Source organism: Felis catus, chromosome B2, assembly GCF_018350175.1.
Source record: "Felis catus isolate Fca126 chromosome B2, F.catus_Fca126_mat1.0, whole genome shotgun sequence".
In the NCBI taxonomy this organism is placed as follows: Eukaryota; Metazoa; Chordata; class Mammalia; order Carnivora; family Felidae; genus Felis; species Felis catus.
In genome coordinates this window covers 53,179,822-53,205,480 of record NC_058372.1, presented here as the reverse complement: position 1 = coordinate 53,205,480, position 25,659 = coordinate 53,179,822, and the positions used below count along the sequence as shown (strand labels likewise).

At 36.3% G+C, this 25,659-nt stretch overlaps 1 long non-coding RNA gene across 1 annotated transcript in view; it reads left to right on the top strand.

Moving 5' to 3' along the window:
- The first annotated feature begins 3,168 nt into the window (after nucleotides 1-3,168).
- Nucleotides 3,169-25,659, top strand: part of LOC109499712 — a 53,549-nt gene continuing 31,058 nt past the window's right edge. The window contains exons 1-2 of the long non-coding RNA XR_002157169.3: nucleotides 3,169-3,943; nucleotides 23,778-23,891. This is a non-coding gene — a long non-coding RNA (uncharacterized LOC109499712). The remainder of the gene's footprint in view (nucleotides 3,944-23,777; nucleotides 23,892-25,659) is intronic.

Below are 25,659 nucleotides of genomic sequence, written 5' to 3'. Positions count from 1 at the left end.
TATTTCAGGTTTGCCAGAAAGAACTTGAAAACACAGATGATGATGATGATGATGATGATGATGATTGTTTTTAAGGTAACTTTTTAAAAAAGATTTTATTTTTAAGTAATCTCCACCGAATGTGGAGCTCAAACTCACCACCTTGAGATCAAGAGTCACATGCTCTACTGACCGAGACAACCAGGTGCCCCTGAAAGCACAGATTAATTGGAGATGCTCCAACCTCATGTAGTGGGCAGCCAACAGTAATGAAAGGAAGTTGGGGAGGAAGGAAGGATAGAAGTTAGGAGAGGTGGAAGCATGGATGGGTGGATGCATGGATGCATGGATGGATTTCCAGAGGCTAGCCCTGCTCATTACACTTTACATAGAATATGGAGATCACCAGCTCCTATGTGCAAGGAGATGATGCAGGAGATTGTCTTGTGTGAACTGAAACAGAAACAGTTTCATCTGTGCATGTGTAGCTGGCAGGGCCAAGAGGACCTCCAGCAGTGGAAGACAGAGGTGTGCAAACCACTACAGAGGTCTCTCACCCTGGCTCATTTTAAGTGAGTATTGGTACCCTTACAGCCTTCATAAGCATTGCCTCCAAAATAACCAAGAAATTAAGCTTTAAAAGGTTGTAAGGAGAATCCTCAAGGCAAGAGGTGGGGCTGGCTGGCCCTAGCTGCCCACTGGCCACTCTACCCCAACCTAGGAAAAATTGCAGAGACTAGATTGGTGTGTTTGCCCTGGGGCACTACCCTACTGCCCTTTCCCCCTACCCCTATCTCCTTTTCTTCTGTTTGTCCTAGAGGGGAAATGGTTCATGGAGACAAACGAGTCTCCTATTTCCTCAGAAGAAAGGAGGAACAGAGATAAGGTAATGCTAATGTCACAACATCTTGGTTTCTACCACTTTAACATTTGCCCACACAGCTGCTCTCCATTAAAGAGCCTTTGGCATGGAAGTCTGTATGGGATGAAGATTATGTCAGTCCTCTGAAGATGAATTTTCATCTTCAAAATGTAAAACTATAATATACAAGGCTTTGACTATCCATTTGCATATTTAAAGATTTCTAGCATGCTCTGCTCATGACAAAATCATCCATTTTTTCTTTCTCTCTTAAAAATACTTCTGGACCTTGTGTTAGAGACCACAAAATCCCTTCAGTCTATTTCTCCTTCTTACACAAAAGCCAATAAACTCTGAGAAGCCAGGGGCATGAAATATTCCGTCTTCCATTTCATTCTAGAAAGATTTTGTGCTCAGATCAAGCCCTTTGTGGGGCTGGTATGAATTTTTAACCCCGTTCACCACTTTTGATAATTACTACTTGAGGGTAAGGTGTTGTAAAAGTAGGAATTGCTCCTATGAAGTGGAGTTATGAATAACTACTGCTGGAGAGATTTGGTCTTTGCTTCGAGTTAAGTTCCTGTCTGCCATGAGAGTTAAGGGCCACCAAAGTGGGACATAATATGGGTATAATTTGTCCCAGCTTGCATAGCTGTTTCCTATTCCTTTCTGTCTTCTCTTTTTTCAAGGGTAGGGTGGGATTTTTTGTTTGTTTTTGGTATTGGTTTAGGTATTTAAAATCTGTGATCATTTTTATAAACTGTCATCTCTATTTCAACTCCTGAGCTACACTATTCTTCCCATAAATTATGTATCTTTCTGTATGATGATATACTTGCATTTTGTTGTTGTTGTGAAATGTCTCACTAGGAAGCCATTGAAATGGAGCTGATTTAAGTGGATGCTTGTTTTGTACTGAGGAGGGAAATCGTCAGGGTAAATGATACCTGTTGGACCACAGGGATTTGTGCTGGGCAGGAAGCACTGGAGACTGAACAGGCACAGTTGCAGTTGACATCATGTCTATATTGGGTCATGAAATTTAGAGATGCTCATTCTTCTGGGTGGAATTTAGTTGCAAAAATTTTTAGGCTGAGCATAATTTATAGATGGCCTCCCATCGAGAGGCCTTTCATTTTTATTCTTCTCCAAGGAAGAGTCTAAAAACATCTAACATGGTGTTTTGCATAAAGCACTTGATGGAAAAGACAATTTCTTGTTGGCTTTCTGGGTACATCACATTACATGCATAAACCCCTTCTGCCCTAGCATGCGGTCATGAGTCTGTCACTAATGCACGATAGAGTGAAAGGGAAAAGAACTACGCATTGCAAAACTTGAGTTCTGGTCCTAATTTTCCAAATTTGTGACTTCAGACAAGTCAATTGTAATATAGGCCTGCTGTTAGTTTTGAATATTAAATGAAAATAAACTTCAACATTGAAGGCTTAGTATAGTAACTAAGTAGGTGCTTAATATATGCCATCTATCTCAGTGTTGATTATATTTTCTATCTGCCTTGCAGCTCTGTGTGGCCATGTGACTAAGTTCTTCCCCAAGGGATGTAGTCAGAAGTGAGGTGGGCTATTTATGGGTTGTACTGTAAAAGCAGGGAAACTGTCTTCTCTGGTCTCCTTCCTCTATCCTGCCTCTTGGAAAGTGGACATGGTAGCAAGTCCTCAGACCATGTAGAGAAAGACAATATGCTATGGACATCAGATAAGATGACTTGGTGGAACAAATTCTTTATAGGTTATGAAACAGAGAAATTTCTAGCTCAGTTGAGCTAGATTCTATCTTAGCTGGAAATAGATTCTAATAAACACCAAATAAACTACTAAAGTATTTGTTTTGTCAATATACAAATAATAGTAATTATAAATAAATAATTATAAGTAATATAAATAAATTATAAGTAATTATAAATAAATAAAATTATTTGTATTCATGTACTAATTATACTAAGAGAAAATTAGTATTATAATATTTTTAATATGAAGTACAATAATACATGTGCATATTTTAAATATAGGTCATTATTTTATTTAGTTTGCATATGACATTAAACACATTTTCTGTGTCCACTATCATATCTATACCTTGTTATTTCTGTATTTTCTCATGCACACATATCATAGAGTTATCACATGCATATGCATCAAAATATAGACTATAGTCTTATCTCTATTTAATACCATACAATACCTATTTGAGACAATTGAAGTGTGCAATTAAATTACTTCAAATTATAAACATTATTTGAGATGTTACTTTATTACAATAAACTGGTATTTGAAAACTTCATTAGGATTAGAGATTTGTTTTATCCAAGTTTATGTGAAGCCACTTTCTAACAGTCTAACTCCTTTTTGGCCACAGAAGTCATCTTACCATTTCTTAATCCATTGTTTACAAATCCAGAGCATCTTGAATTAAAAAAGATCAGGAATCCTTGAGAAAGAACACTGCAATGCCAGCACAAAAGGAAAACAGAGAGATATTTCAGAAAGGGGTTGGGTCAGAGTGATTCAAAGCATAAGGAATTCATCAGCCATTGCTGGCTTTGAAGGTGAAGGAGGTCATGAGCCAGAGTATGCAGGTGGCATCTACAAGCCAAAAATAACCCCTGGATGAAAGCCAGTGAAGAAATGGGGACCTCAGTCCAACAAGTACATGGAACTAAATTCTGCCAGCCATTGGAATGATCCTTGAAGCAGCATCTTGATTTTAGCCTGGTGAGACCCTTAGAATTCTAACCTACTGGTTGTGAGATAATGAATGGTATTGTTTTAAACTTCTAAATATGTGGTATTTTGTCACATCTCCAAGAGAAAACTGATAGCACCACCCAGAACATTCTTGTGGATTACTAGTCATGATGGGCTTGAGGAGAGTTGAGGTCAGGTGATACATGGAGTTTTGGTATAAGACTATGTCATAGTGGGCCTATGAGATGTGAAAACACAGCCCTCCCATTATTTGTTCTATTTCCTAAGTATATGATTGAATTAGGCATTCTCAGCAATTTCAAAAATAGTATGAAGATTGTCAAGGAAGAAGAGTCAAGTGGTAGATCGTGGAATACCAGTTCCCTACCAAAATGTAAGTCAAAGAAGTACTGTATCCCTAAGAAATCATACAGATTAATTTTATCCAAAACTTGAAAGATGCAGGTGTGATTATCTTTATTACAGGTTCATTTACCTTACATGTTGTACTTGGGCTTTGGGAAATAAGGGTTATGAATGTCAGCTTAATAAAGTGATGACTCCATTGAGGATGTAGTTTTTTACTAGAGCAAATTTACTGGTACTTGATGTGGTGCTATTGATCTGGAAAATACATCCCTCTCCCTCTCACTTCAGTAACTGTACCTTAAAGAGTTGGCTTTTACCATGTGGAGATGGCAGTACACCTTCAGGGTCAACAAGAATAGGATCTGTTAGCATGAGTCCCAGGTATAATCATTGCTCCAGTTTCTTAGCTCTCATTTGAGAAGAGCACTTAAACCAGGGAGGCCAAGGGTGATAAATGAACCCTTAATAATGGATCCTCTGATTGAACTATATTATTATATTTTATAGCACCTAGATTGATGACATCTGCCCACCTTATACGATATTGCCTTTGGCATATAGCCAGATGAGCCTGTTTGAAGAACCTTTTCAGGTTTTAGTATATGACATTGGGGTAGAAGGAGAGCATTTGAGCTTTCAGAGAATTGACATAACTTTCAATAAGATTTTTCACCTGCAACTTTTCCCTTTTTTGGAGAACATAAGTCATATGAAAATTTATTAATGGATAATGCTGCTGATTGTTGCAGTTCTGATTGCTACATTCTAATTTGCAGTATTCTGATTGCACTGACTTCTTTCTATACTAAGATAAGTAAACCTTACTTAGAAAAGCAAATTTTATTTTACATACCTATGTCATGTTTGTGTCTGTTTATGTCCGAAATGACTATTTGCTATTATGGTGGTTTCATAGCTCAACATAGATGTCCTTTCATGAAAGGTGACCAGGCTACTGCTAAATGTTAGATTTCTAGCAGCAGCGCCTGACCCCGACATAACTGCCACCACCCCTTACTGGCTCCCCACCTCTGCCCTGTGAGAATGCAGTTGCATACCATAGGGGACTAGCAGCCAACTGATGTTGAGTTGAGTGGCATGGACACCTTCTGTCACGAACAGGGAAGCACTTTGTCCTTAATGGAACACACACTTGGATGTAGGTAAGTCTTTCCTGTGCACCAGAGGTCTTAAAGTTTCCTCCCATCAGATGTATTCATGCAGGTCTTGGATTCAGAAATGAGCAAGTTGAAGAGATGGCTACATTTGGAAGAAGTGATCTGGTGCTAGGTGCAGAAGCACACTGCTCAGATCTTCCCTTGAAGTTTAAGGAGCCATCTTGAAGTTGCCAGAATGTTGCTAATGATAGATGTCAGCTGAATCTTTCTCCAGGAATTGCTCTTGGAGGGCAGCTCTTCCCCAGAGACAGCTTGTAAACAATGACTGGTCAGTTCTAGGGGTATAAACTCTTAGTCTAAATTTAGGACAATTCTAAATGTCCACAGCTCTCTAAGGCATTGACTGAGGCCTCTGTTACCATTTTATTACAGTTCAATTTCTCCCTCTATCTAAGTTACGTCCCTCACTTTCTTAGAGGTTCTGTTCCTGAGAGTATCCCCAATAAATATACCCCACAGAAGTCTCTGCCTCAGAGCCTTTTCCCCCAATACCCTGACCAAGGCATCTGATTAGTACAGTGGTGATGTACTGTGTTTTGGTGGGGGGCAGGGGGGAGTGGTGTGTTGGATTTTCTAGTACCTACTCCCAGGGACTTGTTGGGGTTTAATATTCATCTTTATTAATCTTATTCTGAATGTGTACATAAAGTGATCTGATCAGGGAGATTTCATATTTATTACTTTATAATTAATAGGTGTGTGATTCCTCCTCACCTGAATTCTTACCCCTGAGGTGATGTGATGAAAGCCAGATAGAAAAACTCTCTACATATGTAGCTGGACATTCCATTGGTGAGGCACAGGGAAAATGGATTCCCTCCTTTTATGCAGGAGAGCTGCCTTCCCTCTCCTCTCCTGGAAGGAAGAAGAAAAACCTTTGCTCTGTGGAGATGGGATGGAAAGGATTCTGGGTTCTCACTTGAGCCTTTTGGAATATACATACATGTCTCTAGGAGTCATAGAAGCCTCATGTATCTCTCTGGTTTTTTGTGACCTACAAATGTCTCCAAGGTCCTGGGCCTTATTTTCTTTTGAAATATACACACATACCTCTAGAATTAGGTAAATATCTCTGGAAATCTACTACTCTCCCAGGATCCTAAGTTTTCAGCAAAATTCATCCAGAGTGCCCAGACACAAAGTTATTTTCTTTACATCCCACAGCTTCACAGTTACTGATTAGAAGCCTTGATGTTTTCATTAGAGAAAGTTTTGTGATGTGGTTAAACTGTGCAGTTTTAGACTGCCTTTTGAGAATCCTGGAGATTCTATGAATTATTTAATATTCTATAATAAAATCCTTTTCTGTTTAAACTAACCAAAGCAGATTCTTTTGTATTTGCAGCTAAGATTTTCAGCTGCTAAAGATAAAATTTTTATAATGTTATAAAACATTCAGATATTGTTTGAGAAAACATACATACTTAGTAAAATATAAAAACATGACAAGGAATATTAAGCATCAACTTCAAGATTACTTGATATATACTTCAGAGGTTGAGGAAAGACAGAATTTTGATTGGTAAAAAGCACACAGGACCATAATCATATTGGCAATGTTTTATTTATCATGAGAGAAGGGTACAGGGATGGTCGCCGTCTTATTATAAGTGTGTGTGCATACATATACGTGTGTATGTATATATATATGATATTACAATGCTATATGCAATATCATAAATGTAAATATAATGTAAAATATGTAAATGTAAAATGTAAATGTAAATAAATGTAAAAATATCTAGAGAAAATCTTTTAGTGCTCACTTAACCTGCTACAATAGAGCTTCCCAAAAACCATGGCTTAAGGAAAAACATTCATTTACTCCTCTCTCACATAATAGTCTTTAGGAAACAATCCAGGTTTGGGGGGTATCTCTGTTTCACGTTGTCAGAGACTCAAATCCCTTCCTCTCTTACTGCTCTGTCCTCCCTCAGAACAGTAACCTCATTTTCATGGTAAAATCTGGGTCACAGGTGTGTGTGTGTGCATGCCAGCTCATAGGAAGGGAGAGAAGATCACAAGTGTCCAAGGTTAAAACAAGGCCAAGAGCAGGAAGTGGCTCACATCACCTCTGCTATCTTCATGGTACAGAGAACTGATGTCTATGGTCAGACCATAGGCCTGGCTGGGAGGTACCTTTCCAGCCAGAGGATATGCCCAGCTTCAATTTTCTTGCTGTGAAAGAAAGGAGGGATGCATTTTGATGAAAAGTAGCAGCCTTCTCCAAAGGAACTTTAGGAAAACTGTGTACAAAAAATAATATTTTAATAAGACACAAATACCTAAGTGTAATTTTCTTCCCTGTCACAAGTCTACCAATATTATTGGTCACCATTTAATCTTACCTTAGAGGTAAAATTCTGCATCTGAGCCAGAACAACTCCAGAGAATATGCCTTGTCTTGCTCTTTGTGGGTTTAAGGACTTTGTGTGAGTAACAATCTACTTAAAAGGAAAAGGATTAGAGGGCGCCTGGGTGGCTCATTTGGTTGTATGTCCAACTTTGGCTCAGGTCATGATCTCACAGTTCATGAGTTCAAGCCTTTCATCAAGCTCTGTGCTGACAGCTCAGAGCCTGGAGCCTGCTTCGGATTCTGTGTGTGTGTGTGTGTGTGTCTCTCTCTGCCCTTCCCCTGCTAATGCTCTGTCTCTCTCAAGAATAAATAAGCATTAAAGGATTAAAAAAAAAAGGAAACAGATTAGAGCTTTCATGGATCTCTTCATTGGATCTCCTGCCATTATTGACCAAAGCTCTCCACAAGTAAACTTGAGTGTCTGCTGTGCAGAGTGCTTTCTCTGCTGTTTGGCTTGCTTTTGTTGGGTTTTATTATTTGTTTGGCTTGGTCTTGAATTCACTTTTCAATTACATGTTCTCACTTGTCTTCTCATAACAGAGAGTGGAGAGAAAATTGTTTCCTTTGTATTTGTTAGAACGTGTGAAGATCTTCTCCAAAGTAGAGAAAGGTTACTCATCAACTGTGCGTCTCAATTACTATTCTCTCCAACTAACTAATCCTGGTTCCTGTCCATGCTTAAATAAAAGCAATGGTTTGCTGAAGCAGAATTCCAGCTGGTTTACAAATTAGTTTGAGCGTGGTTTGGGCAGCACAGATTTTTCTCTCTCAATATTTGTGGTCCTCCCTCTGAATATTTAAACCCTTTTTGAATAAAACAGTCTTTAAATTGAAAAATGTGGTTATTTCCACATACTCTTTTCAGAAATAAAAGAACTAGAGATAAAAGAACTAGGAAAAAATAGAGATAAAAAAGTAATAGAGGCACACCCCTCCCTTCATCCGCATTCTACAAATAGGGTAGGGCTTAAATTGGAGTCCTTATTTCAGCAATATTGCTGAGGTCAGGGATTCCACACTTGACCCTTACCTCCATCCCCAAACACATTTCCCTCTATACCTACCTAGGATAAAAATTGCTAATCAGTATGTTTCCTGCTGAATCCAGCTGTAGTCCATAACTCATTCTCATCAAAGTGTTTTAAGTAGGTGCTATATAATTTGGAATTGGTAGTCGAGTTGAAAGTATTTGCCAGCCCTAGTCTAACTCTTTGTCTCTTGAATTCTAGTCCAGTATCTTTATATTTACCACTCTGCAATTTTTGCTGTTATACAGATGATTTAGCTATTTTATTTTTGAGCAGACTAAATGAACTTTTTAAAAAATGTTTATTAATTTTGAAAGAGAAAGAGAGAGAGAGCATGAATTGGGGAGGGAGAGAGAGAGAGAGAGAGAGAGAGAGAGAGAGAGAGAATCCTAAGCAGGCCTCACACTGTCAGTGCAGAGCCTGCCGTGGGACTCAGACTCACAAACCATGAGATCATGACCTGAGCCAAAATCAGGAGTTGCATGCTTAACCGACTGAGTCACCCGGATGCCACCAAATGAACTTTTTATATAAATCAAACTACTTTTGTTATATCCATATAGCCAGTCATGCACATTTTTCCAAGGCACAGTTATTTCATTGATAAGTAGTAGTCATAAAATAGTAGTCATAAAGTTCAGAATTCTGCCTCACAATTTTTACATTTGAATTATATTATAGTTGCATTCTTTTGTTCAATTATTTTTCCTCTTCTTGGGTCATTTTAGCAATGGATCCCTTAAATGCGTGGATGTCGTAAAACAGTTACCTACAGGTAAAATATATTTGCATAACATGAGATACTGATGACTAAAATACGTATACACTCATGCCCAATAGAAAAAAATCCCCAAACTGAATAAATTCTTAATATCTCCTCTTTTCAAAATGTTTTGTGTAACTTTAGTCTTTTTCAGAGTATTCTAATAGACACAATAACAAATGACAGTTAAGATAATGGCTATTGAACCAGATAAATGTGACAAACAAGACTGGATCTGCCTAACACAGGATATTGGGCCAAGTTCTATCATAAATCCACACATGAGACTTTCTCTAAGGCATCCTGTCTGCAGTTAAGGGCACAATTTAGTTCTTGGTGGTTATGTCTGTGTACAGCTTGAGTGGTGAAAAAAGAAGGGGTTTGGAATAATTCAGAGTTCCACCATTGTTCCTTGCTATGTTTTGGTAGATTTTGTAAATAGTTTAAATTAGACTTCAAGAAGAGAGACCACACAGAAAAACAATCTTGCATCTTGTTCAAACTTTACAAGTCAGTTTCTCCATCTCTTGTGATCATGCATACACATTTAAAGACAAGGAAAGTAGCTATTCAAATTTCCATGCACTCACCACCCAATGAGGAATGCCATGCTAATTAGATTACAATTTCTAGATTCAGAGTGACTGTTGCCTCCTGGTGCCTTGAATTGACGTTGACATTTTGAGTTATCATTTTATGCCTAAATATGAACCCAGAATAGCGCTTCTTTTATAAAGGAACCTGATATTAAGTCTCCATTAGATTGTTGGTGATTTTTGTGTATTAGTAATTGTGATGATGGATGATGTAGGATTAATTATCATAGTAAATAACAACTCAAACTTATACCTTTGTGTATACCAACCCCCCCCTCCAGATTTATAAATGTCTTATCTGAGTTTTTCTTGCATCAAAGCATCTCTTTCTTGTAACTTGGTTTATTTGTGATATTTAACGTAACTGGGTTTCTAAGAACTAAGAAAAGGCTTAAGGCATTGCGTCTTCCTTCTCTTCCTTTGTGCTGCCCTCTTCTGGAAGTAGTTGGAATGGCAGTAGTATAAATGGAATTTTCTCACCTTTTTTCCCCCCCTCTTATAATAAGTTCTTTGTACGGTCATAAAATTTATAACTTTAAAGGAGGTTAGGATACATTCTGTCTAGTGTATTTATTTTACGAATATAGAGATGAATTTTTATCACATCTTATCCTTTCCTTATTTCTCATATTCTGAAAGAAAAAAAGTGCCTCTGCATTTTGGGTATTATCCTCTCAAAATTATAATTTTAATCATTCTCCACTTACAGCTAAAATTATTATCATTCATTGCTCTTTTAACGTTTATTTATTTATTTTGAGAAAGAGAGCGAGAGCGAGAGCGAGAGAGCGAGAGAGAGAGAATTCTAATTAAATTCTAGGCTGTCAGGGCAGAACTCAATGTGGGGCTGGATCTCATGTACAGTGAGATCACAACCTGAGCTGAAATCAAGAGTTGAACACTTGACTGACTGTGTCACTATGCACCCCTCACTGATCACTTTTTTTAACCAAGTGCCATGATTAGTACATGTATGTATATCCTGTATTCCCAAATTTCATGATCCACGATGAAAACCGTTGACAAAAAATTGTTGGCCACAAATTTAACTCAACTCTTCCCCTAATATAATATGAAAGGCTAGGGCTATAGGACTATAAATTTCTGAACTTATTTTCTCACACCTATATTATTATTTTAAAGGTTGTATGGATAAATTCAAGTTTTGTAATCTAAATATGTAGGAGTTGTTTTTGAAATCCACCTACTTTGCCACTGCCATTGGTATAAATATGGTTTTTCGAATTATACCCTCAACATTAGGAGTTCTTCAACCTTTTTTCTAGAGTAGCACTAGTAATGTGACTTACCTCCACTCCATTATCTCTCTTTTCTAAATGTTATATTCTTGGGAGACAGATTCCAAATGGCCTCGTTCAGGTCTGAAAACTACCCATGAATTAACTAATAGTGTGGCCAGAGTGCCTGGTTTCTTAGCCCAAACACCTACACTTGTATGCAAAAATCATTCTCAGAAAAGAATGAGTGTGAATTGAGTACCTCTTCATAATACTATTTATCTATTGCTATGTAATAAATTGCTACAAAGGTAGTGGCTTAACATATTTATTATTGTACAGCTTCTGTGGTGTCAGAGTCTGGGCATGGCTTCTCTGGCCTCTCTGACTTAGGGTCTCTCATGAGTGTGAAGTCAAAATGTCAGCCAGGGCTGAAGTCTCATCTGAAAGTGTGACTGAATGAGGATTTACATCCAGATTGAAAAACTGACAGAATTCATTTGCTTCATCCCAGTGTACAAGTCCAGAAGGCAACACAGGCTGCTAGTAAGATGGAAGTTATAATCTTATCTAATTTAGTCGTGGAAATGATATTCCATCACTTTTGGCATATTTTGTTGGTTAGATACAAGTCACAGGTTCTGTCTACAGTCAGAAGGAGAGGATTATATTAGGAGGGACCACTGAACGGTGATGCCTACTATAAGCACTATTAATCAACCATAAAGACATTTTAGTTAGTTCAGCAAGTACCATATATCTACATATATCTAACAGAAGGCATTATATTTAAAAAAAGATTCTTGCTATTGCCCTTATAAAATTTCTAGTCCACCACATTATTCAATAGACTCAAAACTATATAGAAATAATAGTTCAGACTGTATATTCCTCTTCTTAAACCTTTTTAATTGGTTCATGTTGCTCTGAGACAAAAATACAATTTCTTATCAAACCTCAGCATGGCCTGTATTATCTAGTCCTCAACTACTCTGACATTTTCACCTTGTGTTTCTTCCCCTTTTCCACTATGTTCTACCCATCTAAGCATCTGACAAATCCTAGGACATGTGTATCTTTGAAAACATTTAAAAAAAAAACTAAAAAAAAATTATGTCATTAAATTCCCACCATTAAAACCTCAATCATACAAAGAATGTTTGGCTTTAAACAATATAATTTCATATTGTGACCACTAAGATAAACTAGTTGTCAAAATGTACCCTTTGATAATGAACTGCCCTGATTTGCTTTATGGGACTGTTAGTTGTACGCTGGTTGATTGCTGAACGCAGCTTTCCATAGATGAATGTTTTGATCCAAAGAAGTAACTTAACTAGACCTCAGAGTCCTTGGGACAGTGTGCAAGAGTTGGAAGGATCCCTATAGGTTATGTACACCAATCTTATTTATTTATTGTTCACTGTTTTTGTTTCCTGCATCAAAAAATGCCTTCTTACCAAGCAACTGCAGAAGTTCTCTTGGCTCTAAGAGAAACTTCTTAGCAATTGTTTTTAGCTCATCTTATGGCCACTTACTGACCAGGATCCTTTTTTTCTTGGTCAAAAGACACATTTGAAGTTATAGCCACACTGAAACCCACCTATTCTGACTCAAAAGCTCATGGTCTTTCTTTACATGGAATTTACATCTTCTCCCCTAATTCCTTTGTCTTTGTCTTAAAGTTCACCTGAGTCAGTAAGATCTTTCTGCATAGTCCATCAAACTGACCTCATGATCTATTTAAGATTCTGGAAGACTTGAGGTGACATGTATTGTTTCTCTTACACATTTTCCCCCCATTTTTTCCTTTGTTACTTTGGTCTGAAACATCTGATTCAGGAATTACAAATGGGTAAGTAGAAGAAAATGATCTTTCTCTCTCTTTCTTTCTCCTTTGCTTCCTTTTCCCTTTTCCTTTAATTTTTCCTTCACCATCTATTACACAGGAGACATTTTTGTCATATCCATGTTCAAGGTAGAATGCATAAAATTTGAACAAAAAACCTGTTGGTTTCTATCACAAAGCCTATAAAGAAATTGGCAGATTATGCATATACTTTGGCCCTCCTTCTTTTTCCATATAATTGTTGATGTCACTTGAGAATGTTTTATACCTGGTATAGAAGAAGAAAAGAGAAGGAAAAGTCAAGGACAGAGTAGGATGACTTCATAATTAGCTGGAGGATATAGGCTTTCTGGGTGTAAATTACATAGGGGCAGTGTTTTCAGTCAAGTGAAAACTGACTTGGAAATAGATTTAGCTACACGTTTTGGGTCTCTAAGGGACTCTGATCTTTATGCTATTTAAAGATGATCACTCTCTGGGTGAGCCAAGCTGAGGCCAAAAGAACAAGGCTCCCCTGCTTCTCCTGAAAGTGTTGAGATTTATTTCTCTGGGGTGGCCTAAGTGAGTACCGATTCATTCCAACAAATCATCCTGTTTTCATTTAGAGATTAATATGTTACAATATAACACCCAAAGAAAACTGGAGGAATTAGTAATGATATATTTCAAGAACCATCGTACCATAAAATAAATTGAAAACATAGGGCCTGTTGTATGTTTAGATATACAGAGACTTGCATGAGATTACCTAAAGGAATAATTTTGAAACGTAGGCCAGGGTGTTAGAGAATTAAAGTATCTGGGTTTCACATACATTTATGAGAAATCACAGTTGGAGTTACATTTAGGATTAACAATCTGTGTTATATAGATTTCCATTTTTACTGTTGGGATTTGTTTACATCAGTTCCTTCCCATTTAAACATGATTCGTTCACTTATTCATTACATTAATTCAATAAATATTTATTGTGTGCTAAATACATGCTAGGCATTTAGGATAAAAAGATTTATAAGTGTAGCATCCTGCTGAGAGGAATTTATAGATGTTGAGACTAGAAGTCTCTGAGGAGACTTGTTCTGCTTCTTCATCCCTCCTTCTTCCCTATGGGAGGAGTAGAGGAAAATAATGATGAGGCAAGATATAATGCTACTTTGCAGTTAAAACATAGATCTGGAGTATAATCCACTCGTGATCATATTATTTCATATTTTCAAAATCCTCCAGTTCTTGGGGCGCCTGGGTGGCTAGTCAGTTGAGCATACGGCACCAGCTCAGGTCATGATCTCATGGTTTGTGAGTTCGAGCCCTACATTGGGCTTGCTGCTGTCAGCGCAGAGCCTGCTTCAGATCCTCTGTCCACCCCCCCTCTGCCCTTACCCCACTTGTGCTCTCTCTCTCTCAAAAATAAGTAAACATTTAAAAATAAAATAAAATAAAATAAAATAAAATAAAATAAAATAAAATAATAAAATAAAATAAAATCCTCCAATCATTTACCTAAATATTTGGGCCAGAGTCCTTCCAGTTGCTCTTCAAGATCCATTTCCTTGATTTCTGGCTTTTCCAGCTGGGTTTCACCAAAGGGAAGCCCCAGCAGATCAGAAGGAGGCAGGAAAGTAAGGTCACTAAGACCCTGGCACTGATTCCTTCCTTCCTGGGTGATCATCTTGGGATGGTGGCACCCTTCTACCAAAAGTCATTGCTCTTCTCTAGGCCCACTTCTCTGCAAGACTCTGATTGTCGGTTCCACCACCTGCTTTCACCTCTGTCTTCTGAGCTTCTGCGTAACAGGATTTAGTGTTACTAACTCTAAGTGCTTCAGCGTTACTGTGGTTTATCTGACCCTCTGCCTGTGCTTTTGAAAATAGTTCCTTTGTCAATAAATGTGCCTAGTATTTTTCTATTTTGACTATTGGACCTCTGATTATTACAGTGTTCATGTCATCCTACTGTGGTTTCTTTATTAATTTGCTTCCTGACTTTGTTCTAAAAAACCCCAAGGCAGTTTGTGGTACATGTTTACTGTTTTTAGATACAAAATTATAATTTTCAAAGAATCCAAATCTAAGTAAATATAATAAATTTAAAAATAATACTCTTTTCTTAGACCAATAAATATATTCTCACCTATTTTCAAACTTTATAATGATAACAGTATAAACATAAAGATCTCACATACAAAATGAGATGGATAAAATTGTGCCCTAAACAGAAATATTTTACTCTTTGGTTTTTTTGGTATTTCTCATTCTTGATTTAGTTTCTTTTCCATTCTTCAAAACAGAAATGAAACAATACTTCTTTCATTTCTTATTTCAGGATTGTTACGGTGTTCTCTGACTTTTAATGGAGCACGTGTAGCCTCACAGTCTGACAAATCTGGCAAGATTTCTTAAAAGAAACAGAAGTAACACTCTTTGACCAACAGGTGTTTTGTTATTCTCACAGGTCCAATCAAATGAGTGAGTTAAAAATTCAAATGTAGTTTAGCAAACTTTTTTCAGCTTAAAGAATTTTTTTTTGTTAAGATGGTTCAACCAATACTTCTGAAAATAAAGCATAAGTCCTGGTATATTAAATGACTTTTTAATTCACATGTATTACAAATATTGAATATATTCATTTATATTTATTCCATGGGATATGTTGATATGTTTACAAACAGATTAGAATTTTAATCAATCAAATTGGAGTACATTCTGTTTTTCTCAGAATATGACCTCTCCACTCTGTAAAATTTAAAATAACCTGAGATTTCTCCTGGCCCCAAAGATGTAGAACATCAAAGCTATATAATCAGAGGTTTTTAATCTAGAGTCTATGGCCTTTGGTCCTTGGGTAAACCATAGGGGTTCACAAGGCCTAGGATATTACTGTATGAAAAATATCCATATTTGTTGCATATTTGTACTTTTCTGTAAGAACTTCTTAAGAATTCAAAAGATTAAGAACCACTAATTTTTAATTTTTATTGAGCATACACTAATTTATAATTTTTATTGAGCATGATAGATTTTACTATTGTTGAAAACATTCAGGAGACTTACATTATAGGGCCCCTGCTTATAGGGTCCTGTATCCAGATAAGAATAGGCATGTGACTAGTTTTTGTCAATAGAATATGGGTGAATGTGATGTGCACCATATCTGAGAAGAAGCAATAAAACATTTTGAAGTTTTGGCACTTTTTGGGTTAACCTTGACTATCAAACTAGAGACCCCAGATACAGGCTGTTACACCAGCCTGGGTCCTCTGATGGAGCAGTACATAAAATTTTGGGGGTATCTTTGTTTCTGCAGGAAAAATCACCCTATTCTGACTCAAAATAAGAGGTCAATTTCCACATAATTTCTTAAGTAAACTAAATTAATTTTCCTGTGCTTGGGTTAAATAAGTAAATCAATGAAATATTCATTTATTATTTTCCACGCCATTCCACAATGACTGGTATGTCATCATCTACAATTGCCTCAGCAGTGCTTTCTCTCTTCCAAAAACTTTTCACGAATCCTTTCTTGTTAAAATCAGTTCACACACTTCGCTTCCAGTGTAGAAAAAGTAATAGAGACCATACTGAATAGGGACCTTATTGAAGCAATAAGACAGATACAGACAAAATCTATGAAACAAAGCTGTTCAAGATCCTAGATAACACTCAACAAAAGACAGTGATCCCAAGAGATAGGAAACAGATGAGGTGCATCTTACCTGACAAAAATCCTCCCCCTGGTTTATTAAACTACTATTATTTAAAGTTACAAATTAGTTTAGCCCATGAAATAATAAATTTAAACCCCTAACTTTGTTTCTTTAATATTGAAGATATTTTCATTCCTTGGGTAACCTCATCAATAAAAACTAGAAAGTGGTTTAAGCATATGTTGATTTAATGATGAAATAGCTGAAGTCATTCATTCTGCAGCCAAAAAAATGCGTGTTGAACTGTAGAAAAAAATTACATTCAGAAGACAATTAAACAGCTTCTGAGTATGAGTGATCTTCGAGGATTCTAACCTGAAACTCTTGGAAAAGAGCTTCCACATGAGTTGGCTTACAAAATTCAGCTTGTTTCTTGTTACAATGAGCGTTGCATTTGCAAACTCAGGTTTCATCCCAGTATTAAATCATGACGCTTTTGTTGTGCAGAGGGCAAGAACAATTAGGAGCACTTTCATTGAAATTAAAGACTTCATGACTCTGGGATTCTATTAGGAAATGATACTCCTAGCTTTATACACTTAAATTATACTTTATATACTTTAAGTATACACTTAAGGGAATTATTAGTGGGCATTTTTATTTAGAAAAATCCCCCAAAGAAGAAAATATGCAAGACTTTGAATGTGTAAAGTTGCTTTCAAAAATGACAATTACATATAAGTTTCAAAACAAATACAAAATTATTTAAAACTTTTTGATTCTTTTTGGAATAAGCAGCTATCTATAAGGATACTTCAACGAGGAGAGAAAAGGGGGGAAGCTAGACACTGGATTCTCTTCCCAGATTTGTCACTGGGTGTCTCTAAGGCTTGCAGCAAGGCAACTAATCTAGCTATGCCTTTGTTTCTGCATTCTTAAAATGATAATTTTTTAATCCTCTCCCAATTAGGAAAGTCTATAACATTATGAAACAACCTAAGAAAGTCATGCCAAAGAATAAAACATAACTGCCAACAATGTCAAAATGTTTCACAGTTCTCAATTACCCTGTCATAGTGTTATGTGAGAAAAACAAAATGAGAAATTTGTAGTTTTCATTTTGAATTCAAATTTAAATAAATTTCCATAATAAATAAATAAATAATTTCCTGAGCTAATAAATTCTAGATATTATAACGTATAAAAATGCTAATGAAGGATGAATTCAGTTGTAAACATTTTGTTTTTGTTAGAAACACACACATATACATATATTCCCAAATGATAAACATTAGTTAGAAATCTTAACCAGATAATAGTATGCATTTGACAGCATTTGTATTAATTCTTTAAAGAATATAAAGAGAGGTGCCCACATTTCCACATACCTTGGCCAGCGTAAAATCCATTTGGAAATGGGTGGGGATTCAACTTCACTGCTTTCTCTGGTATTGACTCAAGTATTGACACATTTACTTTAGATTCAAAAAAGCCATTATTTTTCATCAGTGAACATTTTGGGAGTGGCTACTGCACAAATAAATGTACAGTTTCCAAAATCATTATAATCAATATTTTGATGTCTTAAACAATCAGTAATTAAAAATTGATACATAAGCTTACAAATAAGACTCTGCAAATGATTTTTCAGCTTAATCATGAACATATTTTTACTCTAGTAAGGTCATTTTTTTGATTTACTATATATTTGAGCATGTCCCTTAAAACTCTTATGTTTCAAATAGCTATAAAGGGAATATATTTGTCTGGATAATTAATGCCAGCAACCCTCAAAACTTGGTAACGTAACACAATAAAAGTTAATTCCCTGCTGACATCCAATATCATGAGAGTCAACTAGCACTTTCGTTGGTTTCCTTCAGGCAGTAATTCAGGAGTCCAACCTTCTTCCATTGAGTGCCACCAGCCTCTAAGGAAGAGGAGAGGGAGTATATAAAAAAGGCCCATGGTGATTTCAGGGCCAGGCCTGGGGGTGTACTTCTCCCCTTTCCACATCTCATTCACTGGAAGCTACTCACAGGGTCTCAGCCTGATGCAGAGGATGGCTGGGAAATGTCATTTTCCTGACTGCCTAGGAAGAAGTAACAGATCAGAGAACATCTAGTCAGTCTCTAACACAAAGAATGCAATTTTAACATTTTAAAATCAATGGGGTTCCAGTATTCTCTCCTCAAATTTATGTTCCCTATTAGCCATTCTGGCATTCCCTAACTTGAGTCATTATATCTATGTGGGGATAGGAGATCATGGCCATGCCAAGTATGGAGCTGAAACTAAAATCTCAATATAAGCCAAGTTCCTGTCAAAGCTAGAAGAAATCTATCCACTGGGGAAGAAAGATGACAAAGAAGTTTGTCTATATCAGTGTAGACCATGGGTGATCTATTTTTTTTAATTTAAACTATATTTTTGCAATACTACACATCAATTATTCTTCAATAAAAAAACCAAAATTCATAAAAAGATGAATTGAAATGTTTTTTACATTAAATCTCTATGACTATATTATTATTGGCATTGAGAAATAAAATATGTTTGACTCATTAAAAAATGTCTATCCTTTTCAATATCAGAATACTTTCTACTGATTTCATGACTTATCTTTATTACTTTCATTTCTTATTCTGGAAAGTGAGAGTGCAATGGGGAAGGAAGGGTGGAAAGGGAAGGGGAAGGTGAATACCAGTCAGAAAAGGAGTTTTCAAATTCAAGTCCATATTGTACAAGCTAGGTGATGTTGGGCAAGGCAAATTACTCAGGTTTGTCTTCTGTAAAATGAGATAATAATACTACTACTCCATGGTTTTCTTTGAGAATTTATTTATATATGTAAAGTGCTTAGAACAGTGCCTGGTATAATGTAAATGCTAGCTACCAATATTAACATACTATGTGTTTTATAAATATGTAATATAAGATATCAAGATAATCTAAAATATTTGTAAATTTGCTGATATCATAAAACATTCATGCTCTTAGAAAGAGTTTTATCTTCTTATTCTGCATGTTTGCTTTTAAAAGTTTTGCTTGTTATGGAGAATGTCTCCTTACTAGTGTATTTAATATCTGAAGGCATAAGATACCCTTAAAGATGAATTAATAAACACAGATTTCAATATCCTCTTGTATAGTAAAAACAACTTACAATAGCTTCTTGGGACATACCGTTAGATCATCATTACTTTACCTTTTAATGTGGCTGAATAGAAGTTCATACTAGGAACAGAACCATAAACTTTCCTATTCTCTTGTGTTTGCACTATTAGGATTATATATTTTGAAGATTGTTTTTGCAGGAATAATTTAAAACCACATCTAATCTTTTTATTAGATTAGATGATATGCAAGAATTTATCTGAAATCCACTTATCAGATCACAGATAAATGGAATAATTCTGTTTCTCCTTCATTAACTCATATATTTCCAGTGCCAGATGCCATAGAACATTTTGTATCATTACTTTTGGTCTCGTATCTTTGTGCCTTGATGTTGGGTAAATTGGAGGAGGAAGGTAGTTCCTGGACACATCATTTGTACACTGAGATGGTTAGTAAGTATTCACCTCTACATGAGAGTACCTGCGAACTAAATGAACGTAGCCCACCAAGCCAAAACTAAAGGAATCCCTTAGGGCAAATCCTAGCCAGATGGTCAAAATGCCGATGGCCACTCCTATACTGCCTGGTGTGAGGAGAAATATGATGGAAAGGAGTCTGTGAAATGAAACAGGGATCTTATCTGGTTGCAGTTAGATTATCAAAAACAAATACCCTGTAAATTTATTACTAGGGTCCCCTTCTGGGGCCTTGAAAGAGGCCCATGCACATGAAAGATCCTGAACTTCAAGTTTTACTAGTGTTTGAGTAAATATACTTTTGGGTTAGGAGACTTCATAGACAGCAGAATTTGATAATTCCCAGTGCAAAATCCAGATTAACTTGAACTGCCCCACAGTGTGATTTCCTGAAGATCAAGGCCAGGACGGTTTAATTGGCTCTTCACAGTGACAGGAACGATGCTCATTCTGGTGGATACTTAGCAATTACTTACCTAAGAGTATTAATTTAATTAATTTATTCGATTTCTTGATCTTGAAGCCAAACAGTTGTACATTTTGCTGTCAAGTAGCATACTCTGTTACAGCAGGAAAAGGAGAATTTTTGACTACCAGAGTAGACTGTTTTTTTCCAGTTAAAAAAATTTATCAATGTTTTTATTTATTTTTTGAGAGACAGAGAGAGACAGAGCATGAGGCATGAGTGGGGAAGGGGTAGAGAGAGAGGGAGACACAGAATCCAAAGCAGGCTCCAGGCTCTGAGCTGTCAGCACAGAGCCCAATGCAGGGCTCGAACCCACAAACCGCAAGATCATGACCTGAGCCGAAGTCAGATGCTTAACAGACTGAGCCATCCAGGCACCCCATGTTTTTTTCCACTTTTAATTCTTATTCGTGCACTGTGATTTGTATAGGTATTAGAAGCTCTTCATGGTTTTCGGCTGAATGAATTAGTACTGAGCCATAAATGTCAACCGTGTATTTCTATGTTTACCTGTAGATAAACAGTTGAGCAGTATTGTTAGGATATTCTGCAGAATAATTTAAAAACTACATTTAAGACTTTTACTGCTGGGCCACCTGGGTGGCTCAGTCGGTTGAGCATCCAAATTCACTCAGGTCATGATCTCATGGCTCCTCAGTTGGACCCCCACGTTGGGCTCTGTGCTGACAGCTCAGAGCCTGGATCATGCTTCGAATTCTGTATCTCCCTCTCTTTCTGCCCCACCCCACTTGCACTTTGTCTCTCAAAAATGAATAACTGTTAAATTTTTTTTCAAATAAAAAAAGACTTCTAGTGCTATTGTTCTATGGACTTTGATTTTGGAAAGTGCTCAAGAATGTTTAAATTTGTTCTCCAGATCTCATTTGAGATTATAGCTTATTAAAAGTTTAAAATCTTTGAGAAAGTCATAAAATATATTAATAAGATTTATAAACTATTAATGTGGCTAGGAATAATTTTAATCTGTTAATGCCTGATATTATTTCTAATTTCTTCCTTCCCCCTCCCATTCTCTCTTTCTGTTTACCTCCCTTCCCTCCCCTCCCCTCCCCTTCCCTTCCCTCCCCTCCCCTCCCCTTCTTCCTTTCTTCTCCTCCCTCCCTCCTTCTTTCTCTTTTTCTTTCCAGACAATATCAGCTGTCGAACAGATATTGGCCGGTCATTGGCTTCTGTCACTTTATAATTCCTTGCTCCAAAAGAAGTTAATTCTCTTATAGAAAAATCAGACTTCCTTGATTTGTTATAAATGAATAAATTTTCTGGAAAGTGATGGGTTCAGTGCATGTATTTTGAGCAGTCATCCATACTAAGTGATTAAAGATATTTTATATATCAAAAATCTATTTTTACCAAAGATCTACAAAGATATTTAAAAATGAGAAGTATCTGATACTTGTATATCTTCACTGGGGTCCTATTCATGAAAATAACTGACATACCTGATACAGTATTTCTGATGAATCAAGATTCTTTAAATGGTGTTCAAAAAATAATGAAAGGACAAGTGTCCAAGATATAATGAGCAAATTGTTCTTGTTTCTTTCTGGGATAAATCTTAGATCAGTTTTGCAGAGACTCATTGGGAGTTAGGAAGGAATCGTTTCTTCTTCAGACCAGGATGTGAGCATTCAGAGAATAACTCAATGCATGAGACCTCTTTACAACTTTCCTTTCCTTTAAAACTTTCCTGTATATAGGAATTAGTTCTACATAACAGACTTCCTCAAAGTACTTACCTTTAGCCCATACATGCCAAGGATGTTGTTACCACTGTTGATATGGTCGTAGGTAGTTAAAATAGAAAAGTTGGTTGACTGGACATTTTATTTTGTTCATATCACTAAAAGTCAGATGCTATGTTTTCTCATGGGAAACTTCTTTAAAAATATCTCTGCTCTGGGAATGGTTTTGGAATTCACACACCAAGGTTAATACAGAATGTCTTGGACAGTATTAGAGTTATTATTTGTTTTTAAATTTTTTAACATTTATTTATTATTGAGAGACAGAGAGAGACAGAGCATGAGCAGGGGAGAGGCAGAGAGAGGAGGAGAAACCAAATCCAAAACAGGTTCCAGGCTCCCAGCTGTCAGCACAGAGCCCAATGCGGAGCTCGAACCCACAAACCGCAAGATCATGACCTGAGCCGAAGTCAGACACTCAACCAACTGAGCCACCCAGGCACCCCAGTATTATAATTATTTTAAACACGTGACAGAAGTCATGCTGTGAGAATTCTGAAATGTGAAATAATAATTCTGTCTGCAATCATATCTTAGATAATAAAAATAGGTAATGTCCACTCCTCGTATCCAATCTTGATTTTTCACAAATCTAAAAATAGCAATTCTCTCTTGGAAAATGGAAATTCATCATCAACATTTACTAAAATGAATGAGATTTGGGGCACCTGGATGGCTCAGTCGGGTAAGCATCCAACTTCAGCTCAGGTCAAGATCTCATGGTTTTTGGGTTTGAGCCCCGCATTGGGCTCTGTGCTGACAGCTCAGAGCCTGGAGCCTGCTTCAGATTCTGTGACTCCCTCTCTCTCTGCCCCTGCTCTGCTCATGCTCTCTCTCTCTCTCTTTCTCTCAAAAATAAATAAAATATAAAATAAATAAATAAAACGAATGAGATTTGATACAAGAAGGGTTCAATTTAAGCAAGTTAGGTGGAATTAGATGTCAGTGTAGAAAAATAAGTTCAATATTTTCCTTTTTATTTCTTTTTCACTACCCAACCCTCAACTATGTCAGAGTTAAAGGAAATGAATTAAACCTTTAACAGGTGTTTTGCAAATGGCAAACATCAACAGAAGCCAGTATTCACTCTTTTAAAAAATAGCAAATTTGTTACTTATTTTCTGGTTTAACAGGAAGAATATATTTATCATATGGCAGACAACTAAAAAACCAAGAAAGAACAAAAATATCCCATTTAAACTACCAGTTAGAGGAAACTACTATTAACATAGTGATGTATCACTTTATAGACATTTGTGTGTATAAGCATATGAAAACATTGGTACTTTGCAGATATTTGTGTATGCATGCTTTTGAGAGTGTTGCTATTTAAAAAATTGATTCATACTCTTTTTATAATATTATTTTTTCATTTAATTCCAGGAGATAAGCTGTCTTTGCTTTATTCACTGATGTATCCTAGTGCCTGATACATAGTAACCATCAACAATTATTTATTGAACTCACTGGTACAGTATGACTTTTATTCCTGTATCAGTAAGTATTTTTTGAATATATTATACTTAATGGCTGTATGGCAGTGCATTATAGCTTAAATAGCAAGCATACTACTGCTGGGAATTTAGATTTTTTTCCAATTTTTGATGCATAAAATTCCAGGACACCTTTTGTTCATGATTCCTTTTTCTGTACAACTTTGATTACTTGAAACAAATTTAAAGAACTAGAATTATTTGAAATTCTCCATGTTAAAAAAGCTTCTATAAAAAATTGACTCCTACGCCTCCTTCATGGAAATAGTATTTTCTATTTCCTTTGATGGACCCTCCCTCTGATATTCTCATCCAGAAGGTATTAGAAGGATTGGCCCCATCTCTGAAGCCATTCTCTGGGCCACAGTGAATGGGCCATGACTCAGGAATGGATACATAATTTAATTGCAGCCATTGAGGTGAGAAATATTGACTATTGGGAAAATAATTTCTTGGCTCCTTTGTGGAAAGGAGAAAGAATACAGCTATGAGAATTATTGTGTATTGGGGTTAACTTTAGGGTAAACACTACTGAAGCAAAGACATGGCAGAAAGAATCTGGATTTTTGTGCACTGGGGCTAGTTCTCACTTGAAGCTTGACCTAACTTGGAAATTTTACGTACCTGAACTGAAAAATTTCCTCTTTTCTCACTATGAGGTAAGTTTGCTATTTGCTATAATATAAATATCCTGATACAATGATAATTCCTCACAGCATAAAAAGAGATAATTTTCCCCAAATCTACTCAGTATTGGTTGTCATTATATATTGGCTGATTTCATAGGAAGCACATTATATTTCACAATGTTTTGTGTTTTATACAACTGCTAGTGAAGTTGAATATTTTGCTTATGATCATTAGCACTATTTAATTCTTGTATGGTTCTAATTCCTTGTAAGGCATTCCAAACACTTAGGTCCCATGAGATACATCAGTATCCTTTTGTTTATTTTAATCCTTTATTTTGGAATAATTTTAGATTTGCACAAAAATTGCAAAGATACTGCAGAGGGTTCCCGTATGCTCTTCATTCTTCTTTCCCAGACATCAACATCTCACAAAATCATGCTGCATTTGTCAGAACTAAGAAATAAACAGTGGTACAGTACTATTAACTAAATTACAGACTCTTTTTGGGTTTCAACAGTTTTTCCATTAATGTTGTTTTTCTGTTCCACGATCCAATCAAAGTTATATTTAGAACATTTATCCTTGTTAGTGAATTTCTCTCTGAAGGTCTTCAAATTCTTGCAATAGAATTTCACTTGACTAAGTCCATCGTGAACATACAAACTGCTAAGTGATTTTTAACATTAAGCTAATTTGAGAAAGAACTTCCTATGATAATGCATTCATTATTTTTGTTTTTATTGTCTTGTCTGTAATAACACTCAGCAAGTATCTCGAATGATACAGAGAAGACTGACTCCGTGTTTGGCTAATAAATAGGCTGATTCTAAGTTGTGGGTACAAGATGAGTACCATAATTTCGGAGGTCACCTCCAAATTTGCATTTGCTTTGGAATAAGAAGGGCTGAATTTCAAATCCTAGAACATGTACCCGCTGTGTATGATTGTGGGCAACTTACTTAAATATCGACTTTGGGTTCCTTGTGTGTAAACTCTCACTGGATTAGGCATTCCAAACGTAACATGCTGAACTAGGAATATTCGATTCCTTCTCCCTCCTCTTCCTTGTGCTCCCAGCTGTTGCCTCTTAGAGAACAGTATCACCTTCAATCCTCTGGAAGCCCTGTAGGTGTCATGCA